This window comes from Papaver somniferum, chromosome 4 (assembly GCF_003573695.1).
Source record: "Papaver somniferum cultivar HN1 chromosome 4, ASM357369v1, whole genome shotgun sequence".
NCBI classification, from domain to species: domain Eukaryota; kingdom Viridiplantae; phylum Streptophyta; class Magnoliopsida; order Ranunculales; family Papaveraceae; genus Papaver; species Papaver somniferum.
In genome coordinates, this window is record NC_039361.1 from 26,535,938 (window position 1) to 26,560,192 (window position 24,255).

General features: G+C 34.9%; 1 pseudogene; it reads right to left on the reverse strand.

Moving 5' to 3' along the window:
• Nucleotides 1-7,173: 7,173 nt before the first annotated feature.
• On the reverse strand, nucleotides 7,174-11,396 carry LOC113273644 (annotated as a pseudogene).
• Nucleotides 11,397-24,255: the final 12,859 nt, after the last annotated feature.

Consider the following 24,255-nt stretch of genomic DNA (forward strand, 5'->3'; position numbering starts at 1 on the left):
TATGACATAACCTCCATGATATGATTTCCCTTCCACGGGCTCGATCGATACAAATTAAATGGAAATAAAAAAGATAACCAATTATTTTAACGATCAATTTTTTTATAGCAGTATAAGCAACTGATCAAGTTGAATAGGTAAGAGTCAAGCAAGCAAGACCCGTAAATGTTGTGCATTACAAAAGATCTAAAATCTTACTATTAACAAATTTTCACATTCAGTTGATACAAAAAACTGTAGTGTCATCTTGCTTTAAAAAATACAGAAAATATACGTCGTTAGTTAGACCATCACAATAGCCGTATAGAAAAAGCTAAGCTAAACTAAATTATTAATTTTTAATAGATTAAACTAGACTAAAAACAATTTCTAACTTAATAAGACCAATCACTATGGTAAAGGATACCCCTTCCCTATCCCCTAATTGTAGAGAAGGGATATGGGTCACAAGATAACTTTATTATGGTTCGCTTTAATCCCTTCCTTACACTGCACGAAAACTCCGTGTAAATAGTACCAAATGGAAACTCAATTTCAGATTTTTTTTTCCAATTTTTTTCACAGGTTTAGATAATTATTATTTATGGGTAAAAAAAATTAAAGAGAAAAAAATGGAGATATAATAGAAAATAAAGAGTTTTAGTAGAAATTAAAGAGTCAAAAGTGAAAAAGAAGAAGATAAAACTAAAAATTCTCAAACGGAAATTAATTATCCGTTGAAAATCACACGGAAACTCAGATTCCATAAAGTAGTTTTTCATGCAGAAACTGAGTTTCTGTGCCATTTCCCTTCACAACTAGTGGAATCAAATCTGATCAATTTTTATGTATATGGAACATATATCCCTTGTTTAAAAGGATATGCGAGACCATATAACTTGAATTTCTCTATATTTAGGGGATAGGGAAGAGAAATGGTACACCATAGTGCTTGGCCTAATAGGTTTTGTTAAACAGGATATCAAACGAAAACAAAGTCCTACTGTACACGAGTCCGTCCTGGGACGGTTAAATTAAATATGCAATTTCCATTTCGTTTCTTTTCCAAATTTCCGGCCAAATTTGATACTTGGCATTCCATTATAACATTGTAAGAGTTATAGGCCAAATTAGCCATGAGTGGAGTAATCCTTAGATGTTATATGTATATAGAGGTTTGAGGTTTTGGGGAATGTGGGACCATCAGTCTATCTAGAATAATTTTACGTAGTAAGACTAATAGTTCCCTCTTAACACGTGAATTGGATACAAATGGATATATAACCACTCATGTATGAGCTCTGATATCATGTAATATTTTTGAGCTTCCAATTCAAAATCAATTGGCCATAAATGGAGTGGTCGTTGGATATTATTTATGTCTATACAGAGGCGTGAGGTTTCAAGCAATATAGGACTATTAGTCTAGAGTTATTTCAAGTACTGAGACTAATAATTTCAACAAACACATATGTTATAATTACCTATAAGAGCGTCTATTGTGTGTAAAATTATAGTATCTAACATGACCGTAGTTTTACCACACTCATATTTATTGTCCAAAATAATTTTTGGAACATACATGTAAGTAGCTCTTACATGTCGTTCTCCAATGGTCCGTGATATTTTGGTATAACTCACCGCTTTCTAGTGGATTCACGATTCCTAAATTTATATTGATTTAATCAATGATATTTATTTTCAAGAGCCAGCCACTGAAGCTATTCATAAAAACTAGCAAAATAACATGGTTGTTGTCCAACCCATGAAGAAATCTTTAAAATTAAAAATGACCATGCATCCAAAGAACAAAACCAGTAAGATCCATACTTACATGATGATACATAGGCGTATGCGGGTAAGTGTTTGAACTGTTTTGCTTAGTCTTTCCCCAATGATATTTTGAATCGAATATCAACTCTTGTTTTGTTGTTCTTCAAATAGGCACCGCTCCTAATGGACGCTTTTCTCTCTGCCGCTCAATCTCTAACCACAGAATGTCAGCAGCCCCGGATGATCCCTTTTCTTCTTGAGGAAAAGTTGGTTTCACCTAAACCGTATAATAACAACGATAATTTGTGATTAGTTTGTAAATTTGTTACTCGATTTGGATTCTTATTTTATCCGATAAGTTTAGTATATATTATAATACATTTTTCGACATGGAATTAAAATCTAGTTTAGAGAGCATATCATGTAAATATATATGGGATTTGGCTGCGTCTACTAAGACGGGTTTGGGGCCACGATATTTATCAAAAAAATAAATAAATAAAATGAAACCATAAGTGATACTTTTTCATTTTGCACATTGATGATTAAAATAATTAAAGGATTTATTTTCTTCTTTTGTAATCATGTTTAATACATTTTACATAAATATTTTCTTAATCTTTTAGGAGTAAAGTGTTCAATCAAAAGTTTTGATAAAAATCTTTATATACGAATTTTTTCTAAAATATCAATTAAATTGATGAAGATAAATAATATATTTTTTAATTACATGAGCATCACAGATTTGTGATTATAATGCATCATACCTTGATTTTGTGATCCTTCAGCAGTGGATGATCAAATGCAGGTTGACTTAGAATGTTAATGCAATCTATAATATCTCCATATTTTGTCTGAAATAAAAAAAAATCGCGAAGGAGATATTTACCAATATGATTATTTTTTTATGTTTCTTCTGAAAATGAGCATTATGATAAGAAATAAAATACAACTAAAAAAAATTAGAAGGTAACAATCTTTTCTTATTCGACATCAACCATTTTTGTATAGATTTGCAATTAATTTGAGATTAAGAAACAATTATCTTACGACTATCGTTTTAATTGGAGGTTTATTGAGAATTTTGAGCTGCTTTTCAATCTCCATATCTTCTTCTTTGGATATATAACTTTCTCCAGCTCCATAAATGGACTGAATATACAAAAATAAACAAAGTAACACCACATGTCTCCTCAAATTGCTCCAATAATCATCTATTTTTTGAGATACACAGCAAGGATGATTAGTAGTACATTGAGTGTAAAGTTATTTATATATAAGATTACTTTAAGTAATATTTTCTCGTCTATTAAATACTTCAAGAGCCATTCGTGAAAAAAAAAATTTACATTGAATCTTCAACCCTTGCATTTAATGCGGCTATTTTTATGAAAAACAACCCTTGCATTTAATACGGTTATTTTTAGGAAAAAACATTAAATAGAGGAACTAGTTGGAGTCCAATTTTGTGCGTACTCCTTTAAAGTAACAAAACAACCTTATTGGTTGTTTACAACAAGCCTTTATTAAATCTATAAATTATTATCTTAATTTGATTTTAATCTAAAAAAAGGTAATAAAGATATACGATATCTATTTACTACCTAGAAAAATATAATGTTTTAAAAAAATCAAGAGGAATGCGTCTTGAATCAGACACTATAAGGCAAATGTTTACAGTAGATACCGCCTCCATGCTCCCACATTCCACTTACCGAGGAAGAAATCGTTGTAGGTAGGGATATACATAATATTATATATAATGCCTTAGTTGCATCGCATAATGGTTCGGATCCACGGAGCAACAACTCTCATGGGCTTCGCTTTGACCCTTCAATCAAGTGAAAACTACAATCAAACCCAATTCTGTAGATTTTTCCACACAGAAACCCACCGTCGGTAAACTACAAACGCGCACCCATTTTGGCTGATAAAATTATTTATTGACCCATAATTTTTAAAATTTCTGTTTTCGTCTTTCCGTATCTATTCTGGGTTTTTTCAGAAACAAATTTTTCAGATCTCGGCGCGGAGGAGCTTTGGTTTACACAGTCGAACAATTTTTAAGGTAACAAATTGATTTAGAGTTCTGTATATTGCATTTAGTCCATAAAATACTTAAGATCTGTATATACAAGGTGTGATTTTCTTGTCATTTTTGACTATTCTCAACGCAGGTATTTTTTTTTCCTATTCCCCTCCCTTTTTTAATGATTTTTGTTTGATTCATATTGATTGATATAATCTTTTTTCGGTTATTCATCAATTATTCATCGATACTTTTTTCCTGGTTCAGTTCGTGTATTTTTAGATTTTTTTCTTCTTCTGTAATTTTTGGTTATTCATCAATTACAAACTTTATTTCCATGCATGTTTTGATCAGATGATTCAAATTAAATTGAATGGATTCGAAGGGGATGTATGGGGTCATGATTGATTTGTAAATTCCAAAGGGTTCAACTCAAGTGGTTTATAAGGGTGCTTAACTTGGCATACACTAGATCTGTTGGTAATTCAGTTCCAAAGAGTTCTAGCCTTGTCAGGATACCATTAAAAGATTAAAGGTTGGATTTTTCAGTCATTTGGTATGAGTTTGTCCAGGAACCATCTAATTAAGTCATCCCTATATTACAAACAAATTAGGATGGCTAAACTATGATAATACTATTACGCCTTCTATTTTCGGGAAAAGTTAGGGCCTGTTTGGTACGGTTTTCAAAAACAGTTTTCAAAAATAGTTTTCCACTGTTTTAAAAACATACCCTTTTTTCCTTGTTTTCATTTTCTAAAAATTATTTGGTAAACTGTTTTTGAAAACAAGGAAAACCAACTAAATCGGATCAAATGTAAAGATTCGTCTAAGAGATAGTGATATTAGCCATGACTCACTTGCAGTCATTCCCCCATCTCTTACTTTGTTCTGAAAAGAAGAAAAGAAAAAAGAAAAGAAAAAAAGAGAAAACACAGAAAACAATAATTTGTTGTTTTCATTTTTTTGTTTTTAAAAACAGAAAACAGATAGAAAACATTTTCTGAAAATGTCCCTACCAAACGCGTTTTCTCCTGTTTTTTGTTTTCTCTGTTTTTAAAAACAGAAAACTGTTTTTGAAAACTATACCAAACAGGCTCTTAGTTTCGGGTATTCTACTACACTCATCAACCAGTAGTGTCCAACAAGCCTTATATATTCTTATCAATTTCCTATTTATGTAGATTGTTTCCTTTGCTTTGGAGGTCTCCTGCCATCTTTTACTCATTTTTATGTAGATTTCACTTTCCTATACTGCATGGCTTGCGTCTTCAATCAAACATGCTTCTTTGCTTTAATTTTGTATTTTTACCCACATTTCTGTTCAAGTAGTCTAGATCCTCTGTTATGGAGCTATTGTGCATAAATGGAAAATGATTAAAGAAACCGTTCAACTTTACGAAGTGCATACTGAAATATTATGTCGATTGAGTGCAGAAATTATAAAAGTCTCTCTTTTGTTGACACATATATCAAATTGTTCAAGGCTCTCTTGTTGTTCCTGTTGGAAATTTAATCTCTTGTCTTTGTTGGGTACTGGAATTGTCACTTGCCTAAACTTGAGAAAGTCTTCTGTTGTCAACATTATGGTAAAATATTTTTGAGAATGTCTTTTGCTGGTCTCAGAACTAGCCAAATGGAACCTTTTTCTTTCAAGTGAACTATGATAGTAAACTGGAGCAAGTTTTTTATTTGCAATACTAGGCATGGTATGTTTCTGTGGATAAGTGAAGTGAGTTAGGAATGGTGGTGTTGATGTTGGTTTCAATGGGTTATGCATTTAAAAGAAAATGGAGCTAAAAGGATGCTGCAGTGGCAAGGCAAAGGAGATGGAAGTGCAAATGGGTTTGGCGTGCGTGTGACGTGAATTTAAAAGAAAATGAAGGTGTGAATAGTGATGCATAACAGGTTATGCATCTACAAAATTTGTTGCATAACTTGTTATGCATTCTCGAAATTGGTTGCATAACACGTTCTGCAGTTTTTTTTTTTGCATAACTTGTTATGCAGTCTAGAAAACGGTTGCATAACACGTTATACAGCTACTTTTTTCTTAGTATTGAAACCAACAAAAAATGAGGCTTCATAGCTTGTCATGCACCTACAATAATATCTACATAACATGTTACGCAGTCGTGAAAATGGATGCATAACTTGTTATGCATCCGAAAATATGACTGCATAATGCATTATGCATCGAGAAATTGTTGCACAATCTTTTATGCATCGAGAAAATAGATGCATAACCTGATATGCATCCGTAAATATGGATGCATACTGCATTATGCATCAATTTTTTTTATGTATGCACTAAAAACAACCAAAACAATGGTTAGATAACTTGTTATAGATGCATAACTTTGTTATCCAAATGCATAATTTTTTATGCAGTGGAGAAAATGGTTGCATAATTCATTATGCGTATGTAGAATGTGTTATGCATCTTTTTTGGTGGCTGCATAATGGTTATGTATCAAGTTTTCAAAAAATTTGCCTAAACTGATGATCACCTCCGATTTTTTCGTGAAAAACAAAATTTTGATATTCTTATTTGTACTCGTTGCGCAGCTCTCTTAAAAATATTTTCAACGATATAAAATTTGTAAAGTTCCAAGGCGCGGATTTTTAGATATGTTATATCCAAGTTGTGTTGCCAATTATACCCCTGATGCATAACCCGTCATGCGGATGCATAATCCATCATGCAGACATTTTTTATAATTTCATATAATTATGGGTGTCACGGAAATAATTATGGGTGTCATGGTACCTAAAATTGATTATGGACCTAACAATGAGAATATTATTTTTTTTGGGCCTGCGCCTAAGTTTCCCATCAATCAAAGCACCGTACTCTTCGAGGGCATATTAACAACCTTTGAGGGCAGAATCAAAAACGACATTTATACCTATGCTTCCAGACCCATAATTAAATACTGAGCTTGGTTGACTCAGTTTTCTACAGGAAAGAGCAAGCTTTTGCATTTCTAAGCACTACACCAAAACATCCGATTTAGGACGCATATAATCGTCGCAACGAATTTCACCAACGTCTATATCTGTTGGAATATGGCGTAGCAAATTTTTGTGCAACGTGAATATCCGCTGGGAAAATTAATTAGTGAGCGGATACAAATGTTGGTCAACTGGTTAACCAACGTTTTATGAGCAACGGATTCTTTAATTTGTGCAACTGTCAGAGTAATTTAGGCAACGTATTACTCTAATTTGAGCAACACTTATATACGTTGCAAACCCGTTTACAGGTAAAAAAAATAAATAAATTCCGACAATAATTCCAGCAGATTTCTGCACCTTCATATACCATTGTGGATCAACTAGGATCAACTAAAAGACCCAATTTTTCATATGAACATATGTGATTGGTCATCACAATCCATCAAGATATATTCATATATATCAGCTTGTAATATATACATGAATCATATGAATTCCTCAAGTTGAAGCATGTAACAGATGAAATATAATAAACCATATAATTATTTGGTTGAATCAAAGATAAATACGGTCACGAATCCAAGTTTCTGAATTTGAAAATATGAATTAGTTCATAAGAAAACAAGGTACCTGGATTCTTTTTCTACACATGGCACAATGACAGGAAGGATAATGAACCAATCAGCTTCAACCAGTCTAACAGTAGGCATGAGCAAGCAAGAGATAAGTTGAACTGCCCAGTCTGATTGATGAATATCATCTTGAATCTGAGAATGCTTATGCACTTTCTTTGTCTACATCACTATGTATATCTGGTCGTGTGCGTTTTTAATACAACTTGCTGAATCCAGAAAGCTGTGGAGATTCACCCAATCTTGGTAAGAAGGCTTCTCTCTCAAGAGATACCTGCAAGCACGTAACTACTTTCACCAGTGATCCCCACAAGAACGGTGCATAGCAGAAGGCGTAGGCAAAAACAAAGAGTGCTCTTGCAACCCCACTGGGGTACCAAGGGAATGCCATCACCAGTAGGGAACAGAAAATTCCCAGCCAAGGTATTAAGACATGAACTGCTGGAAGAAGGAAAGTATTGATAGCAACTGATGCAAGTGATGAAGAGCCGAGCAGATAGAGTGACCAGCCAAGGAGTGGATGAACTGTCCGAGGGATGAGGAAGACTGGAAGTATGAAGGCCACTAAGATTGACCACATTGCTATAAACTTGAGCCCTGTTTGTAAGAATGTGAGATTTTTGTGTGGGCGAGCATAGCTTGGACAAGTTGGGTCGTGCAAGCCGAGCAGCTGCCATCACACCTAGGTACATTAAAGCCGGGATCACGACTACTGGTATCTCAGCGCCATACCTGTTTCAAATTATCCCTCACCACATTAAGAAAAATAAAACCAAGCAGATAAAAACTATACAGGAGAGTGAAATCCGGAGCAAAGATTTTAGACTGAAATAATAGTGAATATACCATTTACAAAAAGAACAACATTAACGGCACTAGTATTGGAAATGATCAGTAGAGAAAGCTTAAAAGTTGAACTTTACCCAAGTGTTTCTCGGCGTGCCTCGTGCCATGGGAAGCCTAATGGAAGGACAGGCCATGACCACCAATACCAGGGTTTCATCCATGGGGCACTCGGGAAGGTGATAACACTGTTAGGCCCACAAGGAATTCGCCATACGAGTTTCAGATCTGAAAAACAAAGAGGAAGACATGAAAATCAATGTTTAGAGTTTGGACTCTTATGGAACAATGAATAAGCAGGAATGAACTTACAAATTGATCGGAGTGTTTAGTTTACTTACAGAAGTAAGAAGCATCCATTTGATAGCCTAAAGGAAGCCTGTAATGACCATCTAGTTTGGTTCCATTCAGAGGTGGATGGAACATTGGCTCATCAAGTAAATTTGAGAAATATCCAGTGAGAAAACCCTGGTCAGTACCGTCTGGATTGTCTCTCCCAATCTCTATTTCATGAAGCATGTTCTTAAACACCTCCGTCGATGGCTTTTAATACCAAGAACAAGCAAAGTTAGAATTATAATTTTCTATTACCAAACATTATGTTAACAGAACAACATGAAAATCATATGAATGGGTAAGTTTTTGAGGCATCACAAACAGCAGCAGTACTGCAGTAGCGTAATGTAAATCATATGAGGGTTCAGTATGGATTAGGCCTCAAGCTGCGGGTTTCTCTTTGTAGACAAAATCCCCTAAGTATCATATTGTGCTACCTACTTGTGCAACATTTATTTCCACCGTTCATTTGTCTTCACCAATGACTGGAATTACCCCATGAAAGCTTCTATACAAACTGAATTAAGTGGAAAAAACTAGGGACCTGGGGGGTAGTTTATATGCTCCTAAGCACGTACGATAACTGTCCCGTCATGATCTCTGTTTCCTACAGCTTCCTACATCCTTTGTTACTTCAGAGATTTCATGTTAGTGTTGGGCCATGCCAACCAGCATAGGGAGCAGTTTGTGAATAACTCTGGTATTATTGAAACTATTCCCTTATATTGAATTTTAAAAATAAAAAGGATATGCAGAAGGCGGAGTAAAATAGATAAAGCTGGATGGGTATAGCCAGGCATGCATTTTAAGGAAAACAAGTGGTTCTTAAAAGGTTAACATATTAAATTAAACATTCAGCACCGCCACCCGATGTTGAAAAAGAAATGTGAACGACTAATCAATTCTATGAACGATTTAATGGTATTGAAATTAGTTAGAGTAGGAGTAGAAGTACATACCTGCAGGACAAAAAGGCCGGTATGGAAGATACAAGGGTTAATGAAAACAGCACAGAATTGACCACATTGGAATAACTCGTCCGTCTTCTGTATAAACATATTATCCGAATCAAGCATAACAACCCTTTCATACTCCACGAGACTCCACGCGTAAAGCTTGTTCAATGTCAGCTTAAACCTGTTGTCAAAATTTTGTTGCTTTTGATATGGATTCTCTACATTTTTAACTATTACCACCTTCGCACCATCTTCCTTCTCCCTGCAATAACCAACATTAAACACTTTGATTAATTTATTCATTCATTAAGATAAGTCGTATGTTTTCTTAATAATATAGTACTCAAAGACACGTTATACCACAATAAACAAGAAATGGAGTTATGTCATCATCTTGATAATGGAAAAAAACAATTGTGGTGGATGGTGTTGGGTAATGGTAATCACAATCAAACAAAACAAACAACATTAGCTGGATTTGAGCAAAGAAAAAATAGAAAAACAGCAACTATGGAGTTATGAGTTTATTGTCTTTTTTCTCTAATAAGCACCTACATGTTTTTCTACAACTATGGAGGGAGGTGTCTTTTAGTTAAGAATTTTTCTTAAGAATATGACACAGAGTTGATTCATGTGATGTATGGCTAACCTGCTGGTAGGCATTCAATTGACCTGATGAATCAATATAATGCAACGATGTCGGACTATGAGGATCTCCATTCGACGCTACAATAAGAGATAAAATTTGTAAGCTAACTACAATAAGAGATAAAAAAATTCTTAGCATGACTGATCTAGATACACTGGTGGTCCTTCATTGCAAATATTTACGAAGTTCCAAACAGAAGTTAGCCAAGGTATACAACACTGGCCGTCCTTACCATTCATAAAACACATCTCTTGCAAACACGACAGTGAGGTGTTCGGAAAGGGCTTTATAGCAGAAGCGTTTCTGACAGTATCTCAGATCTCTACCCTGTAACAAATCCAAGAAAAACCAAGTAAGACTTCGAATTGGACGACTTAATATACAAAAAATACTGAATCCAACTCCCAACTCAAATTCCTTCATACATGTATTAATAATCTAAGAGAACAGGCTTATAAAACAGCAGCATTATCAACAAACAAGCACCACCAACACAATATCCACCCACATGCCAACATCTGCAGAACCTCTATCCTCAATACCAAACCACCATTAACAACTACAACAAGAGAAAAACACCACACACTTACAGCCAACAACTACCACCAACATCTCCACTCACTGCAACAAACCCCTAGGAATGGAAAATCTCCACCAAACTACAGCCAAATCTCCAACTCTTATCTGCATCACCACCACCAAGAAACCCATACTAAAATACAGTAACAAAAACGAAAATTGCAAAAATTTTACAGAATATTACCTACCAATTTCTATTATTATTCATAGAATAAGCTAAAAATAAAGCAATAATAGAAAAAAAAAAAAGATTAGGGTTATACGTACCTTGCAGGATTCGTTAGTTCTCGCCATAGAAAGAAACTTGCGATTGGAATCAAGCACACGAAATCTTTACAGAACAATACCTACCAAGAAACGTTATTCATAGAACTAGGTAAAAATAAAGCAATAATTAATATCAAAAACAAGTAAGAAGATTATGGTTATACATACCATCTCCAGAAAAAGAAATTTGAGGTTGGAATCAAGCACACATAATCGTTTAACTTCACAGAAGAAAACGATTTCTAGGGTTTGATTTATTAAAAGATTGAGTTTGACTTAGTTTTGATATGAGATAAGGGTTTAGGAGAAATGGGTTTTAATTTCTCAAAGATTGGGTTTAATTTTGTAGATCCAGATTTCGAATTAGAAGAGATGAAAAAAATGAGAGGAGGAGAAGCGGATAACTGTACCGAGAAAGAGAAGAAAATAAGGAAAATGAAACTAAGAGCTTCTCCAATGGTTGTTGCATGTATTTCTCGTGTGGAACACAAACAAGACATCTTTATTCCAAATTTTCCTTAAAGTTAAAAAGTTATTCATATCCAATGGTGTTGTCTGTGATCATTTTCTTATTAAATGTAAATTTTATGTTTAGTAATTTTAAGATTTCATTAGATCTAAAAATGATTATTTATTGTATTAGAATTAATTTTAGTAAATAAATATATTTTTAATTTAAAAAAACTGACTAGGATGAGAGACAATGTCAAGGAGAATGTGGGAAACTAGACATTCTCCTTGACATTTTCAACCTAAAATCATGCATACATTGATTTATGACATCCGGGTTGGAGAATGATTTTAGAGAAAATGGATGTGCATCCTACATGGATTTTGACATTTATCTCCACACACATGTCATTGGAGAAGCTCTAAAAAAAAAAAAAAGCGATAATAAGGTCGTAGTCTACATTTAAGTCCTCAACTATACTGATAAAGACCAGCGTGTCCTAGTTTTTTTATTTTCTATCTGATTATTAGGATATATAGTCCAACGTATTTGAGTGTGCAATGTCTATATGCGTTGCGCACCCAAAACACAAAATATTGCAAATCGGACCATATGGTGTAGTGAAGCAAGAAAAGATGAGAAAGAGCAGTGAAAATCGACTTAGGTAATGCACTTTTCTTTCCCATCTGAATCGCGAGATTCTTTCACGTTCTAAATCAAGTATAGCTTAGTATCCACATTAGCAGTACTTGGAATGATTTTACGTGCGACCTATGCCCTTTAGTTATATAATCGTTTGGTTTCTGGAAATTTGAAACTTGATTTCCTCCGTAAGTTATCCAACACAAATGTGATAGAAGATTCAATCTTTATACCTTTTATTGTTGGAGTTGTTCGAATGGGACCCAAACTATTTTCTGATATGGCGAAGGTTGGTCAACGAAAGATAATCAATTAATTACGATCTAAGTAGGCTCATAATAGCTAACACCTTAACCCTAGGAAAAGGGTAACCCATTAGATACTGTCCTATTTCGAGATCCTCCTAGTAGTTTTTTTGACCGAAGTTGACTAATTCATTATGGTGATGTTCCATATTTAAATATCAGAGATTCACGAAGAAGTTTTGTGTTATTTACCAATGGGTGGTGTTATCGGACTGATCCTTCCATTTAATGAGTCACGGAGAACAAACGAGAGGGATATGGAAATGATGAAGTAATGCAAGAAGAAGTCATTACTAGTAGTAAGGACTTGTTACGATTCATTGGTTCATATAGAATCCATGTCCTAGGTGCATCAAGAAACATTCTTTTAACTAAGTGTATGGTACGCAACCCATTTGAACAATTTGTCATTATTCCGCTCATTCATATGAAGGTAGAGAACTTGTACTAGGGAGAAGCTTCACTCATATACCAAAATACAGTTGAATTAAAATTTTAAGATGAATTATTGATCGAAGTGTATAAAAGATAGTGTTCTTGTTTACTATAAGAAGAAAAATGGTTTAAAATAGTTCAATCTAACTTTGTCCTTTTACAAAAATCCATTAACACTTGACTAAGTGTAGAATGAGAGTGGTATTATTGAACTTATCAGTTCGTGGAAAATATTTTTATTATAGATAATGAAAATAAGGAAACCATCCTATTTTATAGAAACGGGGGGAGTATCAACTTATCCATTCACATTAGTTTGAATCAGAGACTATCTCTAATTGTCTGAGATTCAACTTGTGTTGGTTAAAATCATTTAGCGAAAAAAATCCCAACCATTATTTTATCTCTTTCCATATTGGATTGACACGATTACGCCTCCAATTTGATAATAAAGGTGTAATTTATTTTCAAATTGGAGGTTTTATTTTATTTAAAGAGAATGTGACAGAATAATATTATATTCTCGCCTCGATTTATTATTACATGCAACAAATTAACCAGGATTTCTAGCTCAAGTCAACAATAATCTTGATAGTTAAGGACACTTGGATCCGCCTGAACCTCCATACATTATATGATTCCACGCTTCTTCCTTTGAAATGTACGAGTAGCAGTCAAGGTTATAAAAATCCTTTGTCGTATCTTGTTTCTTAGTGTTTTAGCAAAATCAAAATTAACCGAGTCTCCTTTATCAGTAAAGACCTTTATTTTTCTTATGTAACTTGACTTTGTTAGATCATAATATTGTGCAGGAAAATATCCATTTCCCATTGGCGAACTTGGTTCTCCAGATACTGCCCCTACAATTACACCGTATCTAACCACAGAAGCATCATGTGCTGGACGTGTAAAGAGCTCCTTCAGCAAGTACCCTATCATGTTTTTAATAAATAACCACCAATCACCACTTGTTAGTGCCTGGCATGTTTAACACAAGTATCTACAGTAAATATGAGTTACCAGTAAAAATTGTTGCTGGACTTTTGACGCTAAGTAGGAAACACAGACTAACTAGTGAAGTTTTGAAATAACCATGGTACGAAGTACAGTACAATCTTTTCGATATCAACCTATAAGTCTGATACCTTGTGTGATTTTCTATGGGAAAAAAAGTCTAGAAAATAAAAAAACAAGATAACCACATGATAATAGTTGTGGTACAAGACCGATTTAACTATATGACCAATATCAAGTGCCTGGTTAACGTACAAGTGTAATTTACCTTATTATAACTAAACAATAATTATAACGCAGATGTAAAGTAAATGACACAAAAATATTTTGTTAACGAGGAAACCACAAATACATAAAAACCCCGAGACCTAGTTCAGTTTTGAATACTCTCATAATGAAGCCGATGTACAAAGACACTACCAACTTCGTATAGTTGAAACCAAATAAACTACCCCTAGTACCTAGTTTCCTAAGTATCCCTACTGAAAAACGGGGGTCTAACAACCACACCCAATATTTCGCTTAGCAATCTGTATGGACTAACTCAATATACTTTCAAGAGAATCAACTAGACAGTCAGACTCAATCTTAAGAAAAGTATATGAAAGAGTTGTATCTCAATTTCTCAATTCAATCTGCAATCAAACAAATAGGAATTTGCGAGCCCGATTGAATATAAGAAATAACTTGGACGATATCAAAAACCAATATCCAAGTGTAAATAAATTTAATCACCAACCAAAGGTTGGATTCACAATTGATTGAACTTACGCACAACCTGTGATATTTCAATTATATAAACAAATATAATGCGGAAAAGAAATAACACAGACACCAGAAGTTTTGTTAAAGAGGAAACCGTAAATGCATAAAAATCCCGGGACCTAGTCCATATTTGAACACCACACTGTATTTAGCCGATACAGACACTAGCTTACTCCAAGTTAACTTCATAATGGAATGTAGTTGAGCCCCAACCAATCTCACATTTATCAAGGTACAGTTGGGCACCTTATGTCCCTGAATCCCAGCAGGACTCTACGCACTTGATTCCCTTAGCTGATCTCACACAAAACTAAGAGTTGCTACGACCCAAAGTCGAAGACTTGATAAACCAATCTGTTTCACATAGAAAAGTCTATTGAATAAACAAATCTATCTCCCACATATAAACCTATGAGTTTTGTTCTGTCTTTTGATAAATCAAGGTGAACATGAACCAGTTGATATACCAGACTTATATTCCCGAAGAACAGCCTAGAAATATCAATCACCTCACAATAATCTTAATCGTATGGCAGCGAAACAAGATATTGTGGAATCACAAACGATGAGACGAAGATGTTTGTGACTACTTTTTATCTTGCCTATCGGAGATTAAATCTCGAGAAAATCTGAGAGAAGATAGTACTCAATCACGATAGAAAACAGCAAGATCAGAACACGCAACTACAGAGAAAATAGTTGGGTCTGGCTTCACAATCCCAATGAAGTCTTCAAGTCGTTTACCTACAGGGTTTCGTGAAAAACCTAAGGTTAAAGGGGAATCGACTCTAGTCGCAACTAGTATCACACAGGAGGTGTGAGGATTAGGTTTCCAAGTTGCTAGAGTTCTCCTTTATATAGTCTTCAAATCAGGGTTTGCAATCAATGTTACCTTGGTAACAAAGCTTTCAATATTCATCGTTAGATGAAAATCTGATTAGACTCAAGCTAATATCTTTCAACCATTAGATTGAACTTAGCTTGTTACACACAAATGAAAAGTGACTTCATTTAGATATGAGTAACCATACCTAAATGTATACACCTTTGTTGGATCAACAATAGTTAACTGAAGTTAGCCATATGCATACTTTCATATCAACCATATTCATCTTAACCATAACTAGTTCAATGACTCAAATGAAACTAGTTCTAGAGTTGTTCAATTGTTTATATTCTCATAGAAGTATACAAGACACAATTGAAGCAAAATCGATTTTTATTTACTCGAATCAAGTCATGAACATTACAACCACGGTTTGCAAAAGATTGCATTCCTTACTATATAAATGTATTAGTTCATGAACAACCCGATTTTAGAACATAATCCACTCAAGTATGCAAATGGGTACACATATCTTAGTAGCCGCACTAAGTTTGGGTTCGCCAGTATGCGAACGGGTACGCATACCAACAAACTCAGTAAAGTCTCGGAACTTGAACCTCACGCCAGTACGTGTATCGGTATGCGTACTTAGTCCCCAGACCTTTACTAAACCAATCAGTACGCATACGGTTATGCATACCATGGTTCCCGGATTTGGATCACACATATGCGAGTACGCATATTGTGCTTATAACCAATTGTTCGAAACTCTCATTTAAACCATTGAAAAATTCTCGGAAGACGACAATAGATGTCTCACACAAACTATTAGCTTCAAAGCTATTTTCAAGTGATCGAATGATCAATACGAAACATTTCGAGTCTACATCAAATGATTGTCTCACACATATCATGTAAGATGTTAGCAGGAGATTTTCACATGATCATCTTTTGACTTTCATCAAGAATATAAGATGAACTTGGTTAAAGCGAAAGCTTACCAACACATATTTCGATAAATATGTAAGCGAGTTAAACTAAGCTCGAAATATCAAATGTGTATAATTGAAGTCTATATAGTTATACGACTTTTGTCTCAAATAGGAGATAAAGTAGATAAACTTTTGAGTGATAGATGAGTTCAAGTCCCCACATACCTTTTGTTGATGAAGTTCCACAAGCTCCCCTTAGTAGTTCTTCGTCTTCAATCGATGAACTCCGTGAAGTCTAATGCTCAATTACACTTTATATCCTAATCCGAGACTTAGCTATAAGTAAATCAAGACTTATAGTTTTGGAAACTAAACTTGACAAACAAGCTCTAGATAGCAACGCTTGCGAGTTCGACCGAGCAGTGCTCTAACACCTGAGCCTACAACCTATTTTTCCAATGCACGTGAATCGTAAGATAGAGTCCAGTTAGGTTCGGAAGCAGTTAACCGACCGAGTCGCGCTCTGCAAATCGGGCGATCAACTCGTTCTTCAATTTTCTCGTTTTCAAGCGTTGAATTTATGGATCTTCGTCATAAATTCAGGTGAAATTCAAACTAATCAAATCAAATGATTGGTGTTCATTAAATTCAGTCGATTTTTTTATTATATTTTGGTTTCTTATCTTAATCTTTTATGGTAAATCATCAAAATTCTGAAATGAATCCATCAGTGGTGGATCTTAATAACTCTGATGAGTAAAGTCCATCAATCGATCTGGTTAATGGTACAGAAGAAAGATGTGTTGTGTGGAAATTTTCATTAATAGGACGTCTAGATTTGCTTCATATGAAATTTACTGATACTGTATCAAATCTAAAATCTCAATGGAAATTTGAAGGTCAATGCAATATTATCCCATTGGGGAAAGGTTTTTTCACCATTAAACTCTATAATGAAAGAGATCAAAGTTATATCAAGGCTGGAAGTTGGGAAGTCTTTCATCAAACCCTATGGATCCGTAATTGGATACCAGATTTTTATCCAGAATTACATCGTACATATTCAGAAACAGTTTGGGTTCATTTTCCAGGGCTGAGTTTGGAATATTGGGATGAACATACACTATTTACAATCAGTAGATCTTTGGGTGATCCAGTAAAAGTATATGAAGCTACATTAAATTTTCAGAATGGATTATATGCAAGAGTTCTTATCAAGATTGATTTAGCACAGAAAATTCCACACAAAGTATGGATTAAAACTAAGTTTGGAGGCTTTATGCAAGAGGTACTGCTAACTAAGTTACCAAAATTTTGTCATCATTGTAAAATTGTTGGACATTTACAAGCTGAATGTAGAGTGAAGAAATCAACTGAGATAGAAGCAAGTAATACTCAAGCAAAACAGAGAACTGCATCAACTAATTTCAAACCTAATGTACCAGAGCAATATGTTGAAAAAGGAAAATCTGCATCTTCTTCAAATCTCAACACAACACCACAAAGACCATCTCAGAAGGAACAAGAAAAATTTGATATATGCTTTACACCAGTTACAGAAATAAGTCAACATAATGTAGTACCTCAAACTACTTTTGAAGTAAGTAATCTATCTTCATGCAGATTTGAATCACTGAATACTATCATGGAGGAGGAAATAGATATACATATGAGTGAAGGAACTGAAAATCTTACTCCAACAAAAATTCTAAAAATTGCTGAAGACAATGCAGTGGAGAAAAATGTTATCAAGTTCATTAATGGCAAAGATGGCTCAGTATCTGAGGAGAAATTCCCAACTACATCTTTGTCAAGGGTCATTCAAAAACCTTCATCATCAAACACAAATAATACTTCAACAGTTCAACAAAAAGAGGTACCAGCAAAGGTAAAATCCCAACAATCCTGCAACAAATACAACTTTAGGAAGAATCAAGGAAATTAAAATGAGGTATTAGGGACCTCCATATCTTGCAATGAAAGTTATTTTTTGGAATCTTATGGGCCTGAGGAGATCTAGGGCTCAAGATAAACTAAGGTCTCCAATAAATCAGTTTCAACCTTCTTTAGTGTTTATAACTGAACCAAAAATAAATTGTAGTGCATCTTTTTGCAATAAGTTGAATCTTCCAGGAATGCAAAATATGGTGATTCATAACTCAACATCAAATAAAAATGGGAACATATGGTTATTTTGGAATAAGAACTTGCCTACACCTACTGTTGTCTCCATGTCAAGTCAGATGATTACAGTTAGCATTGGGGGAAATTTGGTGTCTGGAGTTCATGCTCATGTGAATGTTGTTCAAAAAATATATTTATGGTCTGAGATGGAAGCAATAAGTGTCTTACAACTTCCTTGGCTAGCAATTGGTGACTTTAATCCCATCACAACATCAATGAAAAAAGCAGGAGGGAAGCCAGCTAATACTAGAAATATGCTTGAGTTTAACACTTGTCTTGACAAATGTGAGCGTCAACAATCTCCTAAATCAGGACTTGATTATTCTTGGTCAAATTTTCAGCATAGTGCAAGAAGGATATTGTGAAATCTTGATAGAGCAGTATTCAACAATTTATGGATTCAAAAGCATGGAAGATGGAGTTATAAGGTTGGAATGATAATAACATCTGATCATTTTCCCTTACTAGGAGGATGTGTTGCTTGTCCTAAGCCAAAAAATGTTCCACAAAAATTTCAGAAGATTTGGTTAGATCATCCCAATTTTATGGATGTAGTCTCTAAATGCTGGTCTGAAAAAATTGAAGGAGATCCTGCTTTTGTGTTTCAGAGCAAATTAAAAAGGCTTAAAAAAGTTCTAGTGGATTAGAATTGGAGAGTGTTTGGTAATGTGAATGTGCAATTAAAAGAAGCTGAAAAAGAAGTTCAAGAAGCAACAAAGTTGTCTGATGCTCATCCTCTCAATAAAGAATTCTTGGATAAATTGGTGCAAGCTGAAAATAATCTAAATTCTAAAGAAGTTCATTTGAGTACAATGTTGAAGTTGAAGGAAAGAACCAAATGGGTCAAAGAAGGCTCTGCAAACACAAGCTTCTTTCATGCAAAGCTGAAGGTAAGGCAAGCTAGAAACTCCATTACTGAATTAGAAGATGCTAACAATGAAATTATCACAGATCAAAGTAAAATTGCAAAAATACTTATTGTTAGAGCATATCTCGGTCAACCTCGCATGTGTTGCTATCTCGAGCATGATTGTCAATGTTAGTGATCAAAACTATAAGTCTTGATTTCTAGCCTACATAGCTAAGTCTCGGACTAGGATAGTGTAGTTGAGCTCAAGGACTTCATGGAGATTCATCATACAACGACGAAGATATATACAAGGAACCGTGGAACTTCATCAACAAAAAGGTATGTGGAGACTTGAACTTATTTATCACTCAAAAGTCTATCTCTTCTATCTCCTACTTCTTATGAGACAAAAGTCGTATGTTATATAGACTAGATCATACACATTTGACATTTCGAGCTAAGTATTCATTGGTTATGTTTTATCTCGAAATCGTGTGTTGGTAAAGCGTTTGTCTTTGATCAAGTTTATATTCACCTAGTGACGAAAGTCATGAAAGTTTCAATCACTTTGAGAATTGCTCTGACGTGAATCGGTCTGTGAATAACGGCTACATAGAGTCCTCTGAGAATGTCTCAATGATTGAAATGAGAGTTTAGATTACATAACCATGTATTCCTTGAACCGAAGTTTTTGAACTTTGTTGATCAAGAGAAATCGGGAGGATTGTGGAATTGGCTTGCCAAGTCCGCGTACTTTCAGAAGTTCTCGACCGAGAATTTCTGCTGGGATTTTCCAAAACTCGTTTGTATGCTAAGTCCGCGAACTCAGTCCGTGAACTGGCAGAAGTTCTCTTTCCGAGAATTTCTTCTAAGTTTGGAAAACTCAACCGATTAACTTAAGTCCGCGAACTTGTTTGTTAACTTAAGAGGTTATGATCTAAAGATGTGCTCTGAACATGAAAAATTAAATTACTAAGGAATGTTTTATGCAAACCGTGGCTATAATTTTCATGAGCCGATTCAATCGAATCGAATCATCTTTGTTTCAGTTGTGTCTTGTGTAGTTACATAAGATCTCATAGCAATTGAACAACTCTGTAACTAGTTCATTTGAGTCAATTGAACTAGTTATGGTGAAGAAGAATAAGGTTAATATGAAATGCTCATGTGGTTAACCTTTTGGGTTACTATGTTAAGCCAACATACACGTACACATTTGGGAATGGTTTTTACGAACCCAGTAACGTCTACCCAAGTGTGTGTGACAAGCTAAGTTTTCGATCTAACGGTTGAGAAATATTATCTTGAATCTAAATCAGGTTTTCATGTAATGGTGAATAAGGATTGCTTTGTAACTAAGGCAAAACCCTGATTTGAAGGCTATATAAAGGAGACATCTAGCATTGTGCAAAACTAATCCGCACACGTCTGTGTGCTACTAGTGCGCCCGATAGAGTCGATCTCCATTAACCTTTGATTTTCTTATCTAAAATCAGGTTAACGATTTAAAGACTTCATTGGGATTGTGAAGCCAGACCGATACTACTTTATTGTGGTTGTGTGATCTGATCTTTCATCTTCTATCGTACGAGTACAATCGATTGATTGGCTTGAGATCGTGAGATTTCTCTGATAGGCAAGATAAAGAAGTCACAAACATCTTCATCTCACTGTTTGTGATTCCTCGACAATCCGCTTGTGTAGTCAGGAAGGATTGTAGAGAGGTGATTGATTAATCTAGGCTGTTCTTCGGGAATATAAGACCGGATTATCAATTGGTTGCTGTTATCTTGATTTTATATCTAAAGACGGAAAAAAACCTAGGGTTTATCCGTGGGAGACAGATTTATCCTTTTATAGACTTTTCTATGTGAGACAGATATGTTTATTATCAAGTCTGTGATTTTGGGTTACATCAACTCTTGGTTGTGGGTGAGATCAGCTAAGGGAATCAAGTGCGCAGTATCCTGCTGGGATCAGAGGCGCAGAAGTATAACTATACCTTGGATCGGTGGGAGACTGATTGGGGTTTAACTATAGTCCAGTCTGAAGTTAGTTTGCAGTAGGCTAGTGTCTGTAGCGGTTTAATACAGTGTGTATTCAATCTGGACTAGGTCCCAGGGTTTTTCTGCATTTGCAGTTTCCTCGTTAACAAAATTTCTGGTGTCTGTGTTATTTATTTTCCGCATTATATTTTATATAATTGAAATAATACAGGTTGTGCGTTCGTGATCATCAATTGGAAATCCAACCTTTGGTTGTTGATTGATATGGATTGATCCTTGGACATTGGTCTTTGGTACCGTCCAAGTATTCCGTGTATTTGATAAAGACTCGCTATTGTTTATAGCTTGAGTAAAAATCAAATCAAGAGAGAGAGATATTAACTCCTTGAGATAATTTTATCTAGATTGAGTCTGACTGTCTAGTTGATTCTCTAGCAATGTATTTCGGAGTTAGTCCATACAGATTGCTAAGCGAAATATTGGGTGGTGTAGTTAGACCCCCACTTTTTCAATTGGTATCAGAGCAGGCAAACACGTTTAAGACCTAACAAGTCCGTGTTTGTAGCGATCTGACTCTATGGACAGAAGTGTTATCTCTATTAACGTACCACCAGTCCTCGATGGCTCAAACTATCTATGGTGGAAAGTTGTTATGCACACTTTTCTTTAGTTGCGTGACTTCCAATCATAGATATGTGTTGTGAATGGCTATGAGACTCCCGTTGTTATGGAAAGAGATGTTGTTGTACTAAAAGATTTATGTATGTACAATACTGCCGAGTTAGTTGCTGCAAGGCAAAACTCCGACGGGTTGAACGTCGTGATCTCATGCACTACGTCTAAAGAAGCTTGGGATACTTTAGAAAGCGTATTTTAAGGTCACCCCAGTGAAAAGGAAGCTATGCTTCAAAACCTAAATTCCGAATGGGAAGACCTTTCTATGGAAGAAGAAGATTCGTTCGACGATTTTTATCACAAACTATCTGAAATTATTAATGCATCATGTGCATTGGGTAGGACAATTCCTGAAAAGGAAATTGTGATAAAATCCTTCGATGGCTTCCATCCAGATACGAATCTAAAAGACATGCCATCGTTGAAGGAAATAACCTTAATACTCTTTCACAAAACACACTGGTCGGAAAAATTAGAATTTTTGATCGCGAATATATGGCAAGAGACGATCATCATTTACTTGGCAACCGTGTCGCCTCTCCTGATCATAAATCTTGTCATCCAAAATTGACGAAAAAGAAAACTGAGAATTTCTTTATTTCTACGTTGTCTTTGTTTATACAAAAACTTAAGAAGATCCTCAGACGTAGTAAAAGAAAGTCTCAAAAGGAAACTTCGTTAGTCAATATAAAGGATAAGAATACCAAGAAGAGCCGAACTAATGAAATTGGTCTTATGTGTGTTCAAGCCTCTTCGAAAAATCCTGAAACGGAGATAAGAGAGATAACTAAAGCATGGATGAATACTCTTGATTATTGTCCTGAGGAAATCTATGATTGCTCTCTCGGTCTTTTTGCTGAAAATCATTCTCATGATTCCTTCGTGACATGTCCGCATGTGTTGGATCAGAAAACCTCTCCTGATTTGGTGTTGAACTCCATGAGTTTATCGGAAAAGAGTCTACCAAATCACTCCGTTCAGTTGAGTTCACCTCAGGATCATCTTAGCACGTCAAATCAAAAACAGTCCTTCATGGCCAACCGTAGTATGCTGAAAACAAAAAGGAAGTCTACCTTTCATCAAAAGGTGTTTTCAAAAACGGTGCAGAATTTGCAAAGATCCGGAGTCAAGTTTTCTAAAACTCTGATCACAATGAATAAGCAGAAACCTAGTGAAATGGGTGGTTTCTCTCTTTGCAAATATTATCCCAGTCCAATCTTGGATTGGAGGCCTTATGCTCAGTAATCTTGTTGAAAAATGATTCTTGTGTTCTCTTCCTCTTATACAAGAATCATAATGTACAAGGGGACTGTAACAGATTTTTTTTTGTGTTTTTTTCAGGTCTTGTTCGTGAACGGCTTCAGCTTTTTGATAACCAACTTCTATTAGGATTTGGTAAAAAGGGTGTTTCTGTAAATTCTACACCTGTATTCCTTTTAAAAAGGCTCTACCTCTTTAGCACTCTCATTTCATCCTCTCTATCATGTCCTCCTCTAGTCTTTCAAGTAAAGAAAGTAATGTATGGACAGTTCTATTTCCCTCAAAGAAGATTCGTTTCGATTCTCCTGACAATGAGATGTGCTATGACAAACATATCTCTTCTTCTGATGAGAACCCTTCTGTCTCTCAGTTTGATAACCTCTCTCTAACCATGAATCTCGTTTTGGAACAAGTTCGTGCTCTAAAAAATGAACTTGAAGTGTCTTCCAAAAAACTTGAGGAGAAAATGGATAGTCTTGAATCAAGGATTGACCTAATCGAAGATGAGCTTGAAGAGTATAGGGAATACGAGAAGAATATTCAAGGTAAGTAAAATGATTAATAAGAAGTATAGATGCCTAGTAAGTCTTCTTTTTGGATTAGTTGGAAGAATAACTAGTGCTTTGAATAGCGATGATTGTGACTACACATAGCTATTTTTGTTTTCATCTTCTTATGTAATTTTTTAGGTTTATTGGTTCTTAAATTCTAAAAATAGTTGGAGGATGATGTTTATTGCAGATTTTAATGGTTTGTGATATTGCAATATTTTTATGGGATATGTATTGTTTACGACCGTGAACTTGAAGGCCCCATATTGGAGTCAAAAGTAAAGTCGTTCATGAATCGGTATTCATATGGATGAAAGGACGAAGGGACTTTTGACATATACACAAGTTAAGCCTATAT